The following is a 21,548-nucleotide window of genomic DNA, read 5'->3' as shown; positions in this document are numbered from 1 at the left end:
TCAAATATTTAGCACCATTAACTGAAAAAAATACCAACACAAATACAGCCAGTTATTTAAACATTGGAATTGTTTTGGATAGTACAAGCACCAGATTTGCTGAGAGAGTAGGAATGAATCACTGTACTAAATCAAACAAACTGGCCAGCTTCCCACATCAAATAACTGCTTGATTTTGGGCATATTAAAAGAAATACTCTTATTCTCAATGATCACTAACAAGCCAGTTTCACAAGCAGTCTTTCCACAGTTACTTTGACATTATTAGAAAAAAGAGGGAGAACAGAGTAAGGAAATTTGCATACATTTAGATGAACAATTAACTGATAGTTTTTTTCCAAAACACAAACAATCCTGCCCTATACGGTTTATTATTATTTCTATTGCAGTAATATTTTGACATTTAGTCATGGCACAGATTCCCCTTGTGCTAGATGCTGTACACAGAACAAAAAGATAATCCTTGTCTTGAAGAACTTACAGGCAAACGTGATTATTTCCTGGACAATGCATTTTAGATCATAATTACCTCATTTTTTCCAACTCTGATCATCTGTCCTCTTTCTTAATGGAATCAAATTATTGACATCACAGTTGCTGGCTACAGAGTATGAGCTTATATGAGACCATATGCACAGTTAGCAGTAAAGGGCTGCAAAGTTATTGCTGAATTCCTTATTTAGAAAGCATATAATTTGTTCAGCTTTGATATACTAAGCAGTAACTGACAAGTCAGGTATTCTTCTCTGAAAATATTTAATCAGACAAAGCTAATTGAGCTTTGCTGTCCATGAGCATCCGTGCATTAAGCCATCTGCTTTTATGGGAGAATGGCAGAAAAAAAAAGCAGGTCAGTTGTCAGTAGAAAGAAGTTAAATAAAACGCAGTTTGATTAAGCAGAATGTCAAAATATAAGTTGCGACATAAGTAAATTAAAATCATTGCCTACTGTCACTTCTGAGACAGTACGGCTTATCATTTATGAGGACCATATCTGTGCAAGAATACCCTCAATCCCTGTGAGCAATAGCTGCAAATTGTAATTTTTATTATTGCCTCACAGGCTTTCTAAAACTTGTCCTCAGTAAAGCAGCAGAATTTCAACAACATTATGTCTAATCACATTTCTTAACCCCAGTCAAAGATTAATTTGTCCTGTCCTGTTTATCATTGCAGAAAATATAAATTTGGCCTCTTAATTCCTGCTTTCTTTTGTTCTCTCTACCAGATTCCGGAAGGAAATGTCATTGTTTTCTTCAACATAAATTGAAAGATCTTTGTTTCCAGCATAGTCAAGAGGAGTTTTACAATCAGTTTCACAGAAGTCAGAATTGCCTTGCGAGTTTTAAATATGAACAGTTTGTGGTTATTAATTTATTCCTTAAGTCCTTTACAGTGGAAGACAAATCATGTTTCAACCAATCTTAGTTAAACAGAGCACATATTTCAAAAGCTGATATCCTCTCTCAGGACATTTTTACTTCACCAAGGAAATTCTCCTTTTTGTCAGTACAGAAAATATTACTCACCACTGCTCATCTTCCTCTGCTTTACCCTGTTCTTCATCAAACCATACTCTCAAATGGAAGCGTCTGTACTGGCACCCTCCTGAGTAATCCTTCACCTCTTGTCCTTAAAATTCGCTACCCCTGCACTTAACTTGGAGAAGAATAAGGTCACAGCAACCTAGGTTTTATGTGATATCAGTTAAAAAAAAAAAAAAAGAAAAAAGAAAAGCAAACCCCACAACAGTCTACATTGTTAGACTTCTAAGTCAGTTTCTGTAAGAAAAAACCTGCTCTTTTATTGGCTTTGCAAAAGAATTAGCATGCAACAGAACGTCATCATCTTTGCCAAGCAAATAGCTGTAGATATGTATTAAACACTCTTAAGTCTCTTTGATCCCATTTACTCTCCACCTGTCTCTCAAACTAAGCATCCCATCCAGGCAGAAGCACAAATACCACATTAGTAATACAGACTACATATCTGTGTATTTTAAATACACAAGTTCTTGACCTGCTGTTCCCAGTGTTTGCGTGAAAAGAACAAAGATAGTCAAGAGATGGTAAAACATACAGCCAGTCAAACAGAACAGCATTCAGCTTAACAAATCAATGGTATTTACATGGTTTCTGGGAGTAGTCCTCCTTTTAGAGGCTCAACCGTATGGACAAAGCAGAAGTTGACTGGTTCTGAATTTAAGTAATGATATGTATTTGTATGTATGTGTCGCTGTATATATGTATATACATATTGCATGCCAGACGACTTCAAGAGAAACAAAATACAATGTTCAGTATCCAGTGTGGTGTTGAACTTCTTTTGAATCAAAAGCAGGTTTTGAATCTCAGTCGCCAAACATAGATATACTCACAAACACATGTGATGTATTTGCTGCTTGTACAACAAATATTCTACCTGAACAACTGAAGTCAGAATAATGACAATGGGACTATAGTTCATTATTTTACAGAAATGTTACTGTAGGTTAATCCCCCCAAAAAAGACCCACACCACCTTTTTGACCTATTTTCATATTGCAAAATACATCTAAACACCTAAATTGTTGGAAAGTTCTTACTGAAACACATTTCACAGGACTTAAAATCATTCAAAGTAATGAAAAAACAACACTGCACGAAGTAGCAAAAGATCGTGGTTTTCCTCCTGCTATCTAAGGGCTCTGCTGTTCCCTGGGTTTTGCAGAGATGACCACATCACCGACTCCCGATGTTCAGGACTCCATTCCTGCACCAGCTGTGCTGGGACAACAGGGTGCCAGGCATCCTCCTCCTTCTCCTTACCAACACGCAGTGGTATTTGTCCAGTATTTAAATTAATGGACTTAATTAATGGAGAGCTCCATTATCAGCACTCCTTCTCGCCTTTGTTAATGTCTACACACTAAACAATAGATGCTATGCTTCAACAAAAAACATGATTAAAAAAAAACCAGCATGCCAAACACCACCCAAAACTGCTGCTGTTTATGAACAGTTCCTTCCTTTAGCTTCACATTAATGTGTCAGGGAACCTGAGGGCACCAATAGGCCCTGCCAGTATCCCCCAGGGCCTCACCCCACTTGCCCACAGCTCAGGACCCCATTTCAGCCCCCCCGGGGCCGTCAGTCCCTGCCCCAGTGACACCCCAGCAGGGCTGGTCTTCGGCTCCCCACAGCCCTGCCCTGCCCTGCCCGGCCATGGGCCCCACCAAGCCAGGCCCACCAAGAGGCCAATGTCCCAGTCCAGCCTTGGCCCAGCCCTTTCCCCACGGAGGTGTGCCATGCCCTGGGCTGGAGCGGTGGCACAGGCCCTGGCTGCCAGGCCCTGCCCTGCCACCCTGGGGTGTCCCCGCTGCTGCTGGACCCTGGGGAGCCGCTGGCCCCCACAATGCCCTGACGTACTGACCCAGGTTGTCAGGAAGTCATTTGGCTCAGCTCAAGCTATGGGAAGGCCAAAAGCTTTCTGCTACATAGAAAATGTTTTCCACAGTATAATTTTTTTTCAAAAAATATCACCCATACATCTTATAGTTCTAGCTTTTCTGTGCTTTTAGTTCCAGAAATTATTATTTTGCTGCTATCCCCAATGATGACTGTCATGAAGTCTTGAAAACCAAAATAGAGAGAATCCTTGTTTCTCAAAATCTGAAGCCAAAGCAAGACATCTAGCAATTCCTATCACTTTTCATAGAAACCCCCGCACCGGCCTGTGCATCAATCACCCAAGCAAGACACCGATCGACGTCTTCACCTCAGGACCAGGAGTTAAAGAAAGCAGCACCTCACTTGCATATACAAATCCTTATCAATCAAATCTATAGCAAAATTTACACATTTAGGGCAACATTTCTGGCAGGAACACCTATTCTTTCTTTCTCTTACTCTGAGACACAAAAGATCACCAAAGGAATATTTCTTGCCACATTTTACCTACATTGTAAAACCACTAGCTAATTTTAGTGTTACTTTGCATTTTCCTTTTATCCCTCAGATCACACTGCTTCCTTATCGGCAAAGAGGTGAAGATAAAAGAAAGCAAAAAAAATCTTTGGCTAATTATTATAATGCCTAAGCTGCAGAATGCTTAATTATTTTCAAAATTGTTTTACCATAATCAGGTGGGTCCTACCCCATTTTCAAAATTAAAGTGTTCTCACAAAAATAGAAAGTTTTCAGGTTTTGAGCTATTTGGAGATTCAAGCTTTCTGTGCTTTTTTGATCAGGAATGATATAAAATGAATCACACACATTTTCTGTTGGAGTGATGACAGGTCTTGACCCACGTATTTTCTATTAAGCAATGTTCTAAATAGCTAGGTTTCTTAGGAATACAGTTAGAGATAATTACGGTTATTGCTGTTTCTAACATGTCTCTTCCTACCACAGCGATGTTTATTAATGCTATTTTTCTGAATCTTGTAAGAAAATCTCTTACGGGCATTAAAGTAAATGCATTTCCTGCATTGACAGTGTTGCAGAAATGACCTTTTGATTGCTATAGCCAATTTTTCATCTTTTACTGTAACAAAATTAAAATTTAATCAGAACTTCAAGATTTAAAACAACCCTGGCAAGAACTTGTTTTCCAGAATTCTCATTAATAAGCAATAGAATACCATAACATTGACAATTACAGGGTGGGGGTGTGGGGGTGTTTTGCTTTAAAAAATAGACAACTCTACTTAATTATTTTTAAAAACCTTTGTTGTTGCAAGTAATGAGAATTATATCGATCCTTTCACTTGTCTTGTAGATGAAGGTGTCTTTGATCATATAAATATCATGAATTCCCATGGCAATATTTAAATATTCCCTTTCCTATCTCTGATCCCAAAGTACAAACAGCTGCTATAGGGGAATAAGAGTGATATTTTAGGTTAAGATCATTAGATGTTGGTTCTTAAGAGCAGTTTCCTTTAAAAAAGAATACAGAAAAAATTTTTTTAAATATCTGTGACATGAGTTACAGGGAAGCCACTTCTACAAAGGAAAGACAATCATCCTATATATGATAAGCTCCCCAACAGATGGATTTTCTATTTTTCCTTAGGCAAGACAATGCTTAGTAATATACTGATTTTATAAAAACTTAAGACTCTGCCCCAGTAAGAAGTAAAACTTCAATATTTCATTAAAGCCAAAAGTAAGCATCCAAGGTAAGACTGGAAGGCAGTACCTCAGCCTCTTGCCTTTGTTGACTGTTCTTCTCAAAACGGAAAGATATCTCTGTTCACTTATAGACCATATGGTGGGATTCACCTGACCTTTCAGATGTCTAAAAGTTCACTGCCTAAATCTAAGCTAGTCATGTAAACTCATAGAATATCTCAAGTTGGAAGAGACCCATAAGGATCACCGAGTCCAGCTCCCTGCTCCTCACAGGACTACCTAAAACTCAACCATATGACTAAGAGCATCATGCAGATGCTCCTTGAACTCTGACAGGCTTGGTGCTGTGACTGCTTCCCTGGGGACCCTGTTGCAGTGACTGACCACCCTCTCAGTGACTCCTCAGATGATAGTTAATGGAGAAAACCAGGTACCAACAGAAGGTGAATCATCACATCTTCCATTTTTATTATTTTTTTTGCTCAACTTCCACACTTATGTGGCTAATCAGAGCTAACCATCCCTATCAACAGGGCAACAGGCACCTTCAGAAGGATCTAAAAAGATAAGAACTCAAGAAAGGAAGTAACTCTATTACTTTCCACTAAAAGCACAGCAGCTACCATCTGGGCAGCTAAAGTCAGGAGAAATGAAATTCATTTCTTATGTCAATCTTCTGACTTGTGAAGGTAATATGAGGATGTATATGATCCCAATCTTGCAAAGCCTTGGTTCTCTTTAAAAGACATGTAAACAGGACTCAGAACCCAGTTTCTTACATGATGACAGACAAGTTGAAGTATCATGCAGGACCAAAGGATCTTAAACACAGAGGGAAACAAATGCTTAGAAAAAGCAATTTGCATAATGAATGTGCATGTGTGTAAAAAGGTGGAAAGTTTTAAGTAGGGCATGTAGTGTCCCTTTCCAGCTCTTTAAATGGCTTGTTTCAGAAAGAAGGCTTCATTATTCACCGTATATGAAGTTCTAAGCAATAGTCAAAAGCTGCGGGGATTATGGACATAATCTGAAACTACTGCTTAGAAAGTGTTATAGCAGGCTAGAGCAGAATAGCCAAAATTGACAAAGAATATCAGAGAAAGAGCTTTAGCATTCAAAAATGTTGTTAAAAGTAGACTCTTCATTTTGATTGTCTGTTAAAGTAAGAAAGACTCACATCTCTGATAAGACAAGGAACATACAAATCCAAGTCAGTGCTTAAAAAGAAATGAAAGGATTTTTGCAAATCAAAGTCCCATGAATATTTATACCCATAACAGACAGTACGGTCATTTTCCATTTACCATGTAGGTAGAACAGAAGTTCATATTGAATTTCTGAATGAAAATGCACACCGTGCAATTTCTGTAGTTTCTCTTTCTATATGGCTAATAGAACACCTGGTGGAAAATTGCCCATTGAAGTTAATTAGCCTTCAATTATCACCAGTTACATTTCCAGCTGTTCTGTTTCATCCTAGACTTCTTAATTTATGCATCTGGCATATTCAGATCCGTTTCTTCCATACACATATGTTCATAACAAGAAGAAGAAAGAAACCCTGTTTCTGGTGAATTAATCCCTCATCTGTCAGATTCCTGACTGCAACTTCATCAGTAATCGAGTGCCAGTAAGCGTACGATTTACAGTAATTATATTTTTACACAGAATCAAGCCAGCTCTTTACTTAGTTGTTTAGGGATATATATTCCAATAAAACTCATGAAAATGAATCTGTATTATTTGGGGAATCTAAGGTATAAATTCTTACCATTGCTTTTATAGTGAAGGTCAGATAAAGCCTGATATACTCTGAGGTTGTAAAATTAAGGTCTTAAGTAAAAGACTAAGAGCTTGCTAGTCTGTACCATAAATATATTAATTAATAAAGTGAATATTACTCATGGCCCTTTGCCGCTAAAGAAAAGAAAAAATAAAACTGTTTTTTTTATATGGCATGTAATGACACACCAGATATTCTAATAAAAATCAGAAGAGAAAATTAAGTAGTTGTCTCACATCATTAAATATTCAAATAACATTAAGTTCCTCAAATACAGTAATTATTCCAATTTGTTTTGTGCATGTAATTTTAATTTCTTCCTTATTGATCTTGAATATTGAAAATTTGAATAATATTTTCCAAGGCAATTAATTACAGAAGCCAGTTGTTGTTTCTGTCCCTTAATTGGATGGCAATTTAATCATTCCTTCAAGTGCAAATTCAGAATTAGGGTTTGTGAAACACTACTTATTTGCATGATTAAAATTAACTTTCTGTGAGTGTTTGTGCAAAGAAAACTCTATGGCTCAGATGTCACCCAAAAATGAAGATAAGAGCAGCATAATGGGAGGAATCATATGTAAACACTACTGCATTTGTCAGTAGTTGCACCCACTCGCCCAAGGGAAATCCCCACACAGCCCTTCTTTCTTCATGCTCCATGCACTGCATGGCTGCCAGTAGCTCTGGTATTACTTTTTCCTGAAAGGAGGAGGTCAGCCCTTTATACCACTGGATTTCTACAGCTTCCTCCTGGACAAACTGGCAAGATACAGACTGGATGGGTGGTCTGCAAGATGGGTAGGAAATTGCCTCAGAGGCCACACTTGGAGGGTGGTCATCAATGGGTTTTACGCAGGCTGGCAGCCCATCACAAGTGGGATCCTCCAGTGATCCATACTGGGCCACACGCTGTTCAGCATCTTATTAAATGAACTAGGTGATGGGATTGAAAGCACCCTCACCAAGTTTGCTGACAACACTAAACTGACTGGTGAGATGGTGGTGTGGTTTTACCCCGGCTGGCAGCTGAGCCCCACGCAGCTGCTCACTCACTTCCCCCCAACGGGATGGGGCAGAGAATCAGAAGAGTGAAAGTGAGAAAACTCGTGGGTTGAGATAAAGACAGTTCAATAGGTAAAGCAAAAGCTGTGTGCACAAGCAAAGCAAGACAAGGAATTCATTCCCCACTTCCCATGGGCAGGCAGGTGTTCAGCCATCCCCAGGAAAACAGGGCTCCATCACACCTAACGGTTACTTGGGAAGACAAATGTCATCACTCCAAATGCTACTTCCTCCCCTTCCTTCTTCTTCCCCAAGCCTTTTATAAGATGAGCATGATGTCATATGGTATGGAATATCCTTTTGGTCAGTTGGGGTCAGCTGTCCTGGCTGTGTCCCCTCCCAACTTCTTGTGCACCCCCAGGCATCCCACTGGCGGGGTGATGTGAGAAGCAGAAAAGGCCATGGCTCTGTGTAAGCACTGCTCAGCAACAACAAAAACATGTCTATATAACAAAAACATCTCTATATTATCAACATTGTTTTCAGCACAAGCCAAAACATAGCACCACACTAGCTACTATGAAGAAAATTAACTCTACCTCAGCTGAAATCAGGACAGATGGACATGTCAGAAGGGCAAGCCATCTTCCAGACAGACCTGGACAGTCTGGAAGAGTGGGCTAGCAAGAACTATATGAAGTTTAAGAAAGACAAGCACAAGGTCCTGCATCTGGGACAACATAACCAAAGAGCCCAGTACAGGCTAGGATCTGTGTGGCTGGGAAGCAGCCTTGCTGAAGGGGAACTGGAGGTCTTGGTGGACAACAAGCTGAACATGAGTCAGCAGTGAACTCCTGCAGCAACAAAGACAAATCGATCCTGGGCTGCATCTGCAGGAGCATTACTAGCAGAGATAGAGACATGATCATCCCACTCTACTTGGTGCTTGTCAGGCCACACCTGGAGTACAGTGTCCACTTCTGGTACCCACAATTCAAAAAAGAAGTGGACAGACTGGGGTCCAAAGGATGGACACAAAGATGATCGAAGGGTGGAGAACCAGTCCTGTGAGGAAAGACTAAAGGAATTAGGTCTTTTCTCCCTGGAGAAGAGAAGGCTCAGGAGGGACCTCATCACAGTGTTCCAGTACTTAAAGGACAGCTACAAAGAGGATGGAGGCTCTCTCTTCACAATAAGCCACATGGAGAGGACAAGGGGCAACAGGTACAAGTTGCATCAGAAGAGGTTTCATCTTTATGTACGAAAGATATTTTTTACAGCAAGAGCAATCAATCACTAGAATAACCTCCTCATGCAGGTGGTAGAGTCCCCAACACTGGAGGATTTCAAGACGTGACTACACAGGTTGCTAGATAATCTCATCTAGGCTCCCTTTTCTACAAAAGGTTGGACCAGATGATCTTTTGAGGTCCCTCCTAACCTGGGCTGTTCTATGAGTATTGGCATAATTTGTCTTATGTTCACAGAGTTATAGAAGTGGGTATTTTTGTTGTCTTTTATTGTCACCAGGTGTTAAACTAGCAAAGAAGTCCTGGTATAACAGTCCTTTCTAAGTCAAGTGTCTTCTTGATCCCAAACTCTGTCAAGAAGAAATATGGAGCTAGGCCGAGATTAATATAGGATTAATATGGATTTAGGCAGACATTAATATACACCTATATTAGCCGTATAGCTGAGATACTCAGCATAGGCTCCCCTTCCCACTATATGTTTTCTACAGGTAATGGACAGATCTGAAGTGCACCTGAAAGTGTAGTCTTTCCATTGACTACAGAGGAAGTGAAGGACAGCTCAGGCTCTTAACTCATTTGCTTATCCAACTTATCTAGCTTAAATGGGAATATAAAGGCCTCAGTCAACAATGAGTAATTTTGGCAGTTAAGATTAGAAGTTGTATCCACAATTTCCTCTTCCTGGTTTTCAGGAGAACCTGCTTTATGAAACTGTGGGGTTTAGTCACCTAGACATTTACTTGCAAACTCCCACTCTGCAGTCTTAGCTCTTGTTGAGTTGATAGAAATGAATTACTAATATGTTTTTGCAACCGCTGTTTAGGATTTCTTTCCTGTTGAAGAACCAAAATATATATTTGTAGCTATGCAACATTGTCAAACGTTCACTTTCGATTTCTAAACGTGCAATACTTGACTAACCTGTAAGTGGCAATTATATTTCTAATATAAAGTTCCTAACTAAGCCTTTCTTTCCCCTTCTTAGCTGACTGCATACAAAACTTAACAAGCAGTTCAGTTTTCCAGTGTTGGTAGTGTAATAATTATCGGAAGTAGCTTTCTGGGGTCTGTACATAAGACCAGTCATACTGGGTGGCACCTTGGTGCCTCTCCAGCCACCAGCCATCATTACAAACAGCCTGCCATCTTGTTTGTGGGAGCTTCGCATCCTCTTAGCTTTTGTGTTCCCCTGTGACTCCTGCCCTCTTAGGGTATTGTTTCTCTGCAAAGGGCAGGGAAGCTGCCACAAACTTACTTGGCCAAGTCTCCAAGAATGTGCGGAGGAGGACAGGAAGCTGCTCTACAAAGTTAGAGGGAAAGGAAGCAACAGACCACCCCTCCTCTTTCCAAAAGCAGTTGGAAGAAGCAGTGAAGGTGAAAAGTTGGGATATAGAACAGAGGATATGCTAATATTCTGCCCTTGTTGCCTTCTGTTGGGTGAGAATTCCTCTTTGTCCACCTCAGAGGGTTCAGAAAAGAAATGGAAGGCTCATTTGTGACTTTTCTGCCTATGGGAGGAAGTTGGCAAGACAGAGCTTTTTCTCCATTTGCCTTCATACCCCGTGAGAGATGGAGTCTTGCAAGTGTCTTTACAGCTAAGGAGAACAATGAGGAAGGATAGTGTTACATTCCCAAAGGAAAGAAGACATCTGCAGATGCCATAATACAGAATGTGTAACTTTGCCTAAATGTAGAAAGTGTTTACATTGAGGCAGAATTGTAAGAGGTAGCCGGGACAAGGAAGGGCAGTGCATATGGCTCATGTTAGTTGAGGGCAACCTCAAGGTTGACCCTAAATATTAGTGGACATCAGAATTGCTGGAAGTGAGCAAGAACAAAATATTCTAGTTCTACCCATGGACTGTGGACATCAAAGACAGCTACCCTTAATCCCAGAATGGATAACTAGGTAATTCAGTAACACAGTACCAGTCAGTTTTTTAGATGTGTCTGGCATGAATATCGGTGATATAAATCTAAGAAAAGATTCCATGTGGTTTATGTGAATATATTAGAAGTTTATTCAGTCCCCTTTGGATTGATTCACACTAAACAAATTGTATTGCACTTATATTGGCACATTAAGATATGGAGTAAAAGGAGTGTGTAGTAATGGGGAATTTAGATTCCCCAGAATTAAGGACCAAAATTCATTACCGGTATTAGATGATACACATACACAGAAAGCCAAATAATTGTGCCTGTTAGTGGAGGAGAGCAGTCTGATAGTGATATGTATTCATTCATTGTAATCAAACCAACGTTAATATGTTCCAAAGTAAAAGGATTACAGACATCTCATCAGAAAGCTCTGTCATTCAATCATGTGAATCCTATTTACACCTGGTTTACAGAAATTAAAATTCATAACAAAAGCTATGTGAACATTTGCTTGTTTAATTAAAATTACATAAATGATTCTGTGCTCCAAGCTACCAGTGTGACTGGTATGCCTTACACCAACATTACAAAACGGACAAAAATAAAACTAAATTCTTAAGCTAACAGCAACTGACCTGGTTGTCATAGGTCAGATCCTGATCTCACTGGCTGAGTATCTCTTCTGACATCCATGCGGATACAGAGATCAATGAAAATGTCAGTTAATGCTTATCTAAAAAAAAGAATATTGAAGATGAAAAGATGAGCATATCATATTAAAAATATAACACATTTTTCCTGAAAAAAATTTATACTAAATGTTGTATTAAAATATGGCATTATTTCTATTATTATACATAAACAGTATCACTGTATTTTAAATTAGCATATGTTTAATTTATAGCTAATGTATTTAATATAGAGCATGTTAAATAATTGAATTCAGCACAGCTAAGTACCCAGAAGAAAATAAAATTATTATTATCCTGATAGACACCACATTTTAACTTCCTTCTTTAATAAGTAGCTGACTTAAGTGGATAAGAAAGCAGGAGCTGTTAACATGACTTGGCTTTAGTTAAGTTGCAGTTACCGGGCTGTGTTCTGGGGACACACGATGTTTGACTATGGGACTTGTGTGCCACAGTAAGCACATAGCTTCAGGAAAGCAATTTAAACCATGTACTAGCAATGAGTGCTGAACCCTGAAGGCCCCTAAACCTGGATTTAGATTACAAAGTTCCCTGTATTCCTAAATACAGGCTTTCAGACAAGATCTGAAATTTCCTTGCTTAAGATTGTAGATGCTAAAGTTCCCCTGGGATTGGAAGACAAACAGGGAGGCTCTGCACCACCTAAGAGGTCCCAAGAGCTACCTCTGCTCAATCCCCTTTGGTTGAGCAGTGGTCCTGCCGCTCTGCCAGATGGTTACAGCAATTGACTGGGTTCCAGGAGCTCCCAGACCTGAGGGGGCCAAAGTCATAGCTCCTCATTCCCAGCATGACTTTGCCCTGGCCTCTACCTTTCCCACGGGTCAAAGCAAAGCTGTGGAGCCAGAGCACTATCAAACTGAGAGCTGTACCACCAAAATACTGTAGCTCAGCCCTTCCCTGCCTAGAGTAAGAGACTGCAGCATGTTCGCACTATGACTAACTGGTGTTGAGCAGTACAGACAGGTACTTATAAAAAGACTGCACTAGACAGACTAATCTACATTTCTATATTGTCCCACGCTATTTCTATATCATATTTCTGATATTAGTGGTCTGCATCAAATATGTTTTGCAATCTCAGGACAAGTTAGCAAACTGTAATAAGGAGGTATCTGTGAAGAGGTCTAGTGACACCCGGTTCATGGGTTCCTACAGCACCCATCACTGTGGAACCAGGGAAAAGGCACAGGCACCTCCAGAGCAAGAGTGGAACCAAGAGACCTGTAGCCTGGGCTTAGCTTTGCAAAAGACTTTAGGCTAATCACCTAATCTCCCTGTGCTTCTGTCACCCACCTATAAAACTGAACAACTGCTTCAGTACCTCTCATGAGTGTGTTGTGAAGAAAAACCCATTTAGAGGTTAGAAAGCTTCACATATTATGGGAATGAGCACACCAGAAAAGCCTATGAATTAACGAGTAAGGACTGGTTCTGCTGATGCCATTATGCGCTCCTGCCTACAGTACCTGTCAAATGTAGTTAGCATCATTAAGGTACTCTGTTGTAATATGACATAGAAACGAGACCTAATGAAATCCGTAGAAAAGAAATAATGTTCCTCTTCACAGCAGCTGCTCAGCCAGAAACTCAGGTAAAGTGAACTAATGGACCTTTCTATTTTCACTTTTGAATTTAAAAAGGTAGAATGTTACAGATCACTACCTACTTACACCACTGCATTTCTCATTTGCTAATAGCAACCTTTCTCCTCACCAAATGCAGGATTAATTCTCGTAGTTAAGTAAGGGAAATAAAGTGGCTAATTTACTTGTGATATTTAATTAACTTTGCATGAGCTGTTTATGAGCAAAAGGTAAATGCAACTATTGCCAATTTCTGTGTGCTTCTCTAGCATGACCACTATGAAAAGGCAGAACTGTTTGCTTATCTACTCATACTTGGTACAATTACATTAGAAAAATGGATTTTTACAAAAGCAATAGTCTGTCATCATCTGTCTTCTGCAGTAATTGCATATGTAAATTCACCTATCCCTACATATGCTAAATGTGCATATTTACCCTGAACCTTTACATCAACTATTGTGCTTATTATTTGGTAAGAACCCAGTTGTCACAGATCAAGGCACAGAAGCCCCTGTCTCCATCTCATGCAGTCTATGGAAAAATTAAAATGCACTGGGAGCCCCAGTTCTGTCAAAGGACAATTCTTTCTTGAACAGCTTGTTTGATTTTGAATTCTCTTTAATGCCAGGCTTGGGTGATGGGAGATTCATGCAAGTGGTTTAGGATAAAATAAAATAAAGCTTCTATTAAATGACAATTAGAATGATCCTTCTGTGATGCCAGCCCCAATAGCCTACCAAATAGGCCAATAAGACAGCATGTTCTCAGAAAATGGCAACATAAAACCTTTGTTTCAGGGAATTCCTGCACTTGCTTTCAAGTTTATTTTTAAAATAACTGCCTCTGGCATCCATCCCACATTAATTAAGGATTTGTTACTCCTGAAAACTGTCACACTTTAATTCAGAGGGAACCTTTCACTTCCGCACCTCCTTGCCAGATTTAATTCCTCCTCAGAAAGCCATTTTAATCAGCAAAACAGATACTTCTGGTTTTCTTCTGGAAAACAACATACTGACCACCTTTGACATTACAGTTCTTTCCCCCAAGAATTAATAACCAATCAGTAGTTGTTTTATTGTGTGCTTCATGGATGTTGTAAATTCTAATAGATCAGCATGTTGCTTGCAGTAACCTGCAAAAGCTTCTACTCTTTGGTTTATTAACATCTACGTTACACTTATTTTTAACAAACATTAATTGCTCATGAATCCTTTATTAAAAACCTTGCTATAAATTGCAAGCATGGAACAGATACTGCTGCCAAAGGTGTCTCAGAAACTTGCAAATGTCTAAGTTGTTAAGCAGCTAAGTGGCTGGAGGGCCCTGTAGCTTCAAAAGCCAGAGGTTCTCTCCAGTCAGTGACAGATAAGAAAGTCGTTTTCTCATCATTCATTGGGTTAGTGATCTAAGAAAGTGCAAAAAAAACCCCACCCCCAACCAGAGACCCTCCTTGACTATCTTAACTCCAGTTCACACCCGAGTGCTCTGTACCCCTGAGATCTAACTGTGAAGATCCTTCTTGAATCATTCATGGTGAGAATGGAAGTTCACCTGAGATCAGTGCCCCTCTTCAGAGAGCATCGAACCAGTTTCTGCAGCTTTCTTTGCAGCACGAGGGATGCTACAGAGGTGACATCTCTGCACTACTGCTGAATTCCAAAGGGTCAGTGCTGCAGCGCATGGTGGCAAAAGCCAACACCCAGACTTTAGTGTTGACAACTGAATCTAACACCGCATGTCTGTGACTTCTTTCCTTTTTGCAAACTGCACACTGAGGCCACACTATTCCATGATTTGGCTTTAGTTCAGTAATTTTAAATCTTTGGAAACTATTATTTATTTATTATTTATTTCTGTAGCAGTAGAATTAGGCCCTATAGCCCACCTAATAGGAAACATAAAAATAAGAAGCCATGGTATGTAATTAGAGATGTTTCTCTAGGAAAAAAACAAACAGTCCTGACATAACAGTATGTGTAGCTGTGCCACCCTGCTCCTGCGTGAAAAGGCTAAAATCAGTTTACCTGGTGTTCGATGAGATGTTTCCATCTTAGAACTTCAATGAGATATTTTTCAAGTAATTTCAGCCACCAAGTACACTGAGGGAATGATTTGAACTAAAGCCATACTATTATTAAGGAACTGGAATAGGTACAATGTACCAGGAGCAGTACAATGTACCAGGAGCAGTACAGATCTGTACATAATGAAACCTGAATTTCTTTACTGATTTGCTGGATCATCTCAGGCAAGTCATTTCAGTTCTCCTGTTTTATCTTCTACACTTTACCTGCTGAGATGTGTAGGCTCTTAGGAACAGGGACCTGCTATGAACTCTCTCTCATGCTGTGTCTTCAAGTACAAGAAGACACTAGTATAGTTCAGTTTTCTCTGGGGCTTCCAAGAGCCATGACATAAATACATAATAATGATGTGGTCCATATTAGGAATGTAGAATAACAGTTTGGGTTTTTTTAGAAACTGCTTAAAAATAGGTGGATACTTTTAATTAAGTTCAAATAAGGTGACTTGAGCATGTTTTCAGTAGTGGGAAAAGGTTGATTGGTTTGGGAGCTGGTCTTGGATAGCCAAATGCTGAACTGATTCTCTTGATTTGACATATTCTTTCCTGGCATAAGAATGAATAATAATGACAAGTTTTATTTTTAATTACTGAAATGCATACTAACTACGCAGAGTGAACTTTCATCAGTTCTGCTACAGTTTGTGAAGAAAAGGGCTAAAACAGAGTAACCTCAACCAAGGAACTATAAATAAGAATAATTATCTTCTGACTAAGTTGTCCTCTAGAGAAAAAAAACAGATTAAATAACGGAAGAAAGAGATCAGGGCTGGTATTGACAATAGCGTTTGAACAGGGAGAGATCTGGGTTTATATCCAGCTCTTAATATGTCATTCAAAAGCAAAGCAAGTTGGGATACACTGAAGAGTTTGGAAGAGTGTGTGTATCCACAAGACAGTCTCTTATTTTAAGAGTTGTGCTGACCGCTTGAGAGGTGACCTCCATCCTTGACAGAGAGTTGGCCTACATCCTTTCCTTTGCTAGCAGATGTTTTGGCATCTCCCAGAGTGCAGTTATCACTTCAGGTTTATGTTACACTGAATGCCTTAAAATCCAGATTTATGCTTTACTCATTATACTGGATATCATTGCCTCAAAAATTCTTCTGAATTCAAAGTTGTTTTGCATAAGATTGGGAAGATGAAGGCCAATTAGTTCCACTTTGTCAAGCTTGAGTTATTCCAAGGCAGTTTAACAAAGGCTCTTTAAGCAGAAGAAATATCCCAGTTTCACGGAGGAGCACAGCAACATTTCCCTGGGTCCTTTGGTGTTTAGAGGTCTGCCTGTTAACTATTAACATCTATCGTGGGACATCCAGCCTGCACCGGAATAACACTTGGCCAGGAAAAGCCCTTCCCCCGCCTCCCCCCATGAGTCCTTTAGTGTTTCCTAATTAGCACCCTGGAAAGGAGTTGTGCTGTTTTAAACCTAAGGTCACAGGAAACTCCGTTAACTGAGAAAATCACGCGGCTGCTTTGGGGCTTTTCCTCAGCAGGATCAAGCTGGGCAGAGGGACAGAGCAGCCCGACTGGCCTGGGACCTCTTGGCAGGCCTTGGGGCCTCCCGCCCCCCCAGTCACCCCAGCAACCCGCTGGCAGGCCCCAGCAATGCGGTAGGGCTTCTGGCTGGCAGCCCTGCCGAAGGGTTTCCATGGCCACCTGCTCCCATGGCCGGGCTCCTTGCCCAGACGCTTTGTGTGGCGGCCGGGAGGACAGCAGGGGCGGCAGCTCCCCGGGCGCCTGCCTGCCATCCCACCTCTGTGTGGTGGGCTCCCTCCCACCTGTGCCCCATAACTTCTGCCACTGCATGCACAAAGTTACCTATTTCTCCCCACTTTTCTTCTTTCTTTTTTTTTTTTCTTTCTTTCTTTCCACAGGTTTTTAAAAATCTGCCTTAAGAAAAGAAAACAACATCTTACCTTTCCTAGCATTCCCAATACAGGCTGCAAGGCTGGTTCCTGGAGCAGCTAAGCCATCCCACGAAGAGTAAAAAAAAATACCACCCCAACCAAGAAAACAAACCCAATAAAAGACAGTATTTTGTGGCTGAAGCGAACTGTTTGGAGATGTCATCATCCCTGTGGACAGCTGGATCTCCGGGCCCTGTCGTCTGCATGGTGAGAGGACAGGATGCGGAGGGCACCGTCTCCAGAGCTGTGCCCGTCCGAACCCCGGAAGCCCTGGACCCCAGGCTCCAGCCTTCGCTCAGGGGTGGGCACATGGGAAGAGGATTCCACAACGGGCAGCTGCCACGTGCCCGTAGTCGAGGGCACGCACTGAGGACTTCTCAGAGGCAGGTTGAAAGCCTGATCTTTTGCCCTCTCCTTACTTCCAGGGCTGATACATAATGCATCAAAAGGTGGAGCCAGGCTTCATCCTTATTAATCCCTCAGGGATGGGAAATCGAAGATTAGTCTTGAATTGGAATGGTGCCGATGGTCTTTTGAGGAGTAAATCTATCCTGAGCAAACACATAGAAAGGGGAAACTTATTTTCCATCTTGCCAAGGGCCTAGTTTCAAGGAGGTTTCATTCTAGCTGTGCTCCATTCACAAAATTACAATTTTCAGCAGAATACATTTTTTGAAAGATTTATATGACAAAAAAGTCACATTTGGTTTGTATGTTTCCCTTTCATACTGGGGAAGAAACTGCTCCATACAATTTCTCCAGCTAGCAGTACTCTTTCTATAACACTTACTATTTAAGTGCATGCCGAGACCCATGAAAAATAACCTATTTATTCCAACTTTCAACAAACTTGTTCCCTCATTTCTAAGTATATGTGGCCCCAGGATTGTAAACTCCTCTTTGTGGATGTAGGGATCTGTGCAAAGCAGCTTGCAGGTTCCCAGCTCACATTGGAAATTTGCTGCCACAAGGTAAACCAAATTACAAGATTGATGGACTCTGAAGTATATTTTCTGTTGTCGTTGCTATTATTATTGAAGAGTGCTCACAGGAGTGCCATTCTACAAATAAGCAGTAATGCCTGCCCTGAGGAATGTATACTTAAGCCTTTGCCTGTATAGCAACTTTCATTCTAGGAACTCAGTCCTTCAAGCATTCACAGGTTTCCTATTGCAGTCATAAATACATAGGTGAGGAAATCAAGCCATGGAGAGCTGAAGCCTCTTCCACAAACCTTACCACAGGGCTCCACAAGGCTGCCTTCAGGAAGCTCTAGTCCTAGGCACGCAGGTGCTGCTACTGCTCGGGAAGAACAGAGTCCGGCATGTTGGCAGAGCACAGCACAGCTCTGCATCACAACCTGCTGAGATCCCAGGGCATGGGGCAGCAAACCCTGTTCAGGCTGGAGAGTCACGCTTTTGTATGGCACTGCCTCACTGCCAGACTCAAAGGACCTGCAGATCCTGCACACCTCAGCAGCCCTGGACAGCTCTAGTGTCCAGAAGCCTTCTGTAAGTGATGTAAAAAGTCACACTTCTTTGACAACGATCTTTATAATGTTCAGATTTTGTACATTTGAAATATATCCCTAGGCAGTTTGTATTGGGTTTACATGGCAAAGTTTTAGTAGCGGGGGGGTGCAGAAGTGGCTTCTGTGAGAAAACACCAGAAGCTGCCCCCATGTCAGACAGAGCCAGTTCCAGCAGGCTCCAAGATGGACCCACTGCTGGCCGAAGCTGAGCCCATCAGCAACACTGAGATGATATAGTTAAGAAAGAGTGAAAAATGCTGCACAGGAGCTGTGTGAGAGACGATTGGGAAAAATGTGAGAGGAACAACTCTGCAGACACCAAGGTCAGTGCAGGAGGTGCTCCAGGCACCGGAGCAGAGATTCCCCTGCATCCTGTGGAGAAGACCATGGTTGAGGCAGGCTGTCCCCCTGCAGCCCATGGAGAACCATAGTGGAGCAGATATTCACACTGCAGCCCATGGAGAGCCCATGCTGGAGCAGGCTCCTGGCAGGACCTGTGGCCCCATGGGGAAGTCATGCTGGAGCAGTCTGTTCCTGAAGGACTGTACCCTGTGGAAGGGACCCATGCTGGAGCAGTTCTTGAAGAACTGAAGGTTCCAAAAGTGTTCTGATGCTGCTCCATCAGCTGCACTAGCATACAATGCAAACAGAACATTGAGCACTAGATACATAAAATCTATCCGCACCATAACTCATGAACTGTGAAAAATATGTGGGTGGAGAAGGAATCCTACTAATTTGTTTCAGCCATGCTCAGTAAATTCACTCTTAGTGAGTCCTAGAAGCTTTGGTCAATGTATGTACTCTTGCAGTTTTCTTCTCTTTCTGCGTGTGTGCATACAATGCACTCATTGGCCAAGCCAAGCATCCTTAAAGCATCTGAGCTGTAAGATTTTTATTTGATTCTTGAGTGGGACACAAAAGCCTTTGCTGACCGTCTCACTGGCATTTCCACACCTAAACAAAGCCAGGAGCATGACAGGCACTTGTCTGGTTTTCTGTTACTGACTGCCTCTTCCAAACCTGCTTCTGTGCATCAGAAGCTCCTTGTATTCTCTCTGGGCCAGAAACAGATGAATTCTCTGAAGGCGGGGCTGGAATTTGCAACTCCCTGGACTGTCATACTGTTAAAACTGCCACTGTCCAAAGTGGTCTTACTCTTCCCATGGCATCTCCTCACCTCAGCAAACAAGCCAGATCTGTGAGCTTTCATCTGGGAGCCTTGCTCCAAAAAAAACCCCTTGCTGTCAAAGCTCTCCAAGCAAGTTTCACAAGTATAAGTTATAAATAACATTGCTTGCTGTGATCTTAACAAGTAAAAGAAAGAACAGCTATAAACTTTCCCTGAAAGAAAGCACAGTGTGTTTCTGCAAGCTGATCCTGAACAGAACAGCACAAAGCAACTTCCTCCTGCAGCCTTGTGAGAACATGAAGGTGAAGGTCACAGATACTGGTTAAGAAACTCACGGGGATCGTGCAATGACAATATAGACTAATTCTATATCTGCACCACACAGGATTAAAATGGAGCTCCTGAGGCACTGTTTCCAGTTGTTAACTGCCACAGGAAACCATGATACCACAAGCCTTATTTGCAAGTATATGTAGTTCAGTCTTAGAACTTGTTCATTGCCCGCATGACTCTTAGAAGGAGGTTCCTCTAAAGTCAGACTGCTCTGGCAGTTAAAAATCATCTTATAATTTCCTGCAGTTGATATTCTTTTGCTCTTTTGCCAGCATTATCCCCCAGCTCAGACAGCTCTCCCCTCTCCTGTCAGGTTTATAGAAAACAATTATATCTTGCTGCAAGTCAGAAGGAAGCTGCTTCTCTCCTCCTTCTCCTGCTCCTCCTCTAGCAGTGAGTGAAGATTAGTGACAAAAAAAGTCAAGGCCACATCAAGCATCCCATCTTGTTTCCCCTCATAATCATAGATTCATCACAAACTGTCGGCACAAGGACTAGGCAGAAGCATACTCTGCTCACAGATCTACCAACATCCCAGAAGGAATGACAGGCATATGAGGGTCAGCTGAAAGATCACCCCACAGAGCAGATGTTGGCAAAATAAGGAAAGAGGGCCAACAACTGACAACTAAATGGTATGGATGATCACAGGGTAGTGCTCAAGCCAGTTCGCAGGTGCTGTTAAATTTGCTAATACAGCTTCTGGGATCTAGTGGAAGGTCATACCTTAAAATGAATCATCTTTCTTGGGATGTTATTCTTTATCAATAGAAATGTGTTTTTACAAGAATTGCAGAGGGTCTATTTCCTGTATAATGTCTACTTCTGCTCTTACTACCTTTCTGTAAATCCAGAGCAATGGGGGCATTTACTGGCTACTTACTGCTGATTGCACCCAAAGATCTCTTTGAATGGAAGAGAGAAGGCTCTGCTAAAGGGCAAAGTGCAGCCCAAGTGACATATGGACTGCAGCAGTGTGTGTCAGCCATCATCTACACAGAACTATCAAAGTGTGTGACTTTTAAGGGAAAGCTAAGAGCATCTGACTCCCAGTTCTTTTGCTTGAAAAATGTGAGCCCGTGATCAATACTATTGATGAATAGGTTCGTTATTTTAACTAATAGAGAAAGTTGCTACAGCTCATGTGAAGAGGTCAATATTTTGCACCTGACAAGCAAAAAAAAATATTAAAAGTATATTATTAAAAATGTTTTGGAAGTG

This window comes from Grus americana, chromosome 1 (assembly GCF_028858705.1).
Source record: "Grus americana isolate bGruAme1 chromosome 1, bGruAme1.mat, whole genome shotgun sequence".
Classification (NCBI taxonomy): domain Eukaryota; kingdom Metazoa; phylum Chordata; class Aves; order Gruiformes; family Gruidae; genus Grus; species Grus americana.
This window is presented reverse-complemented; position numbering follows the sequence as displayed.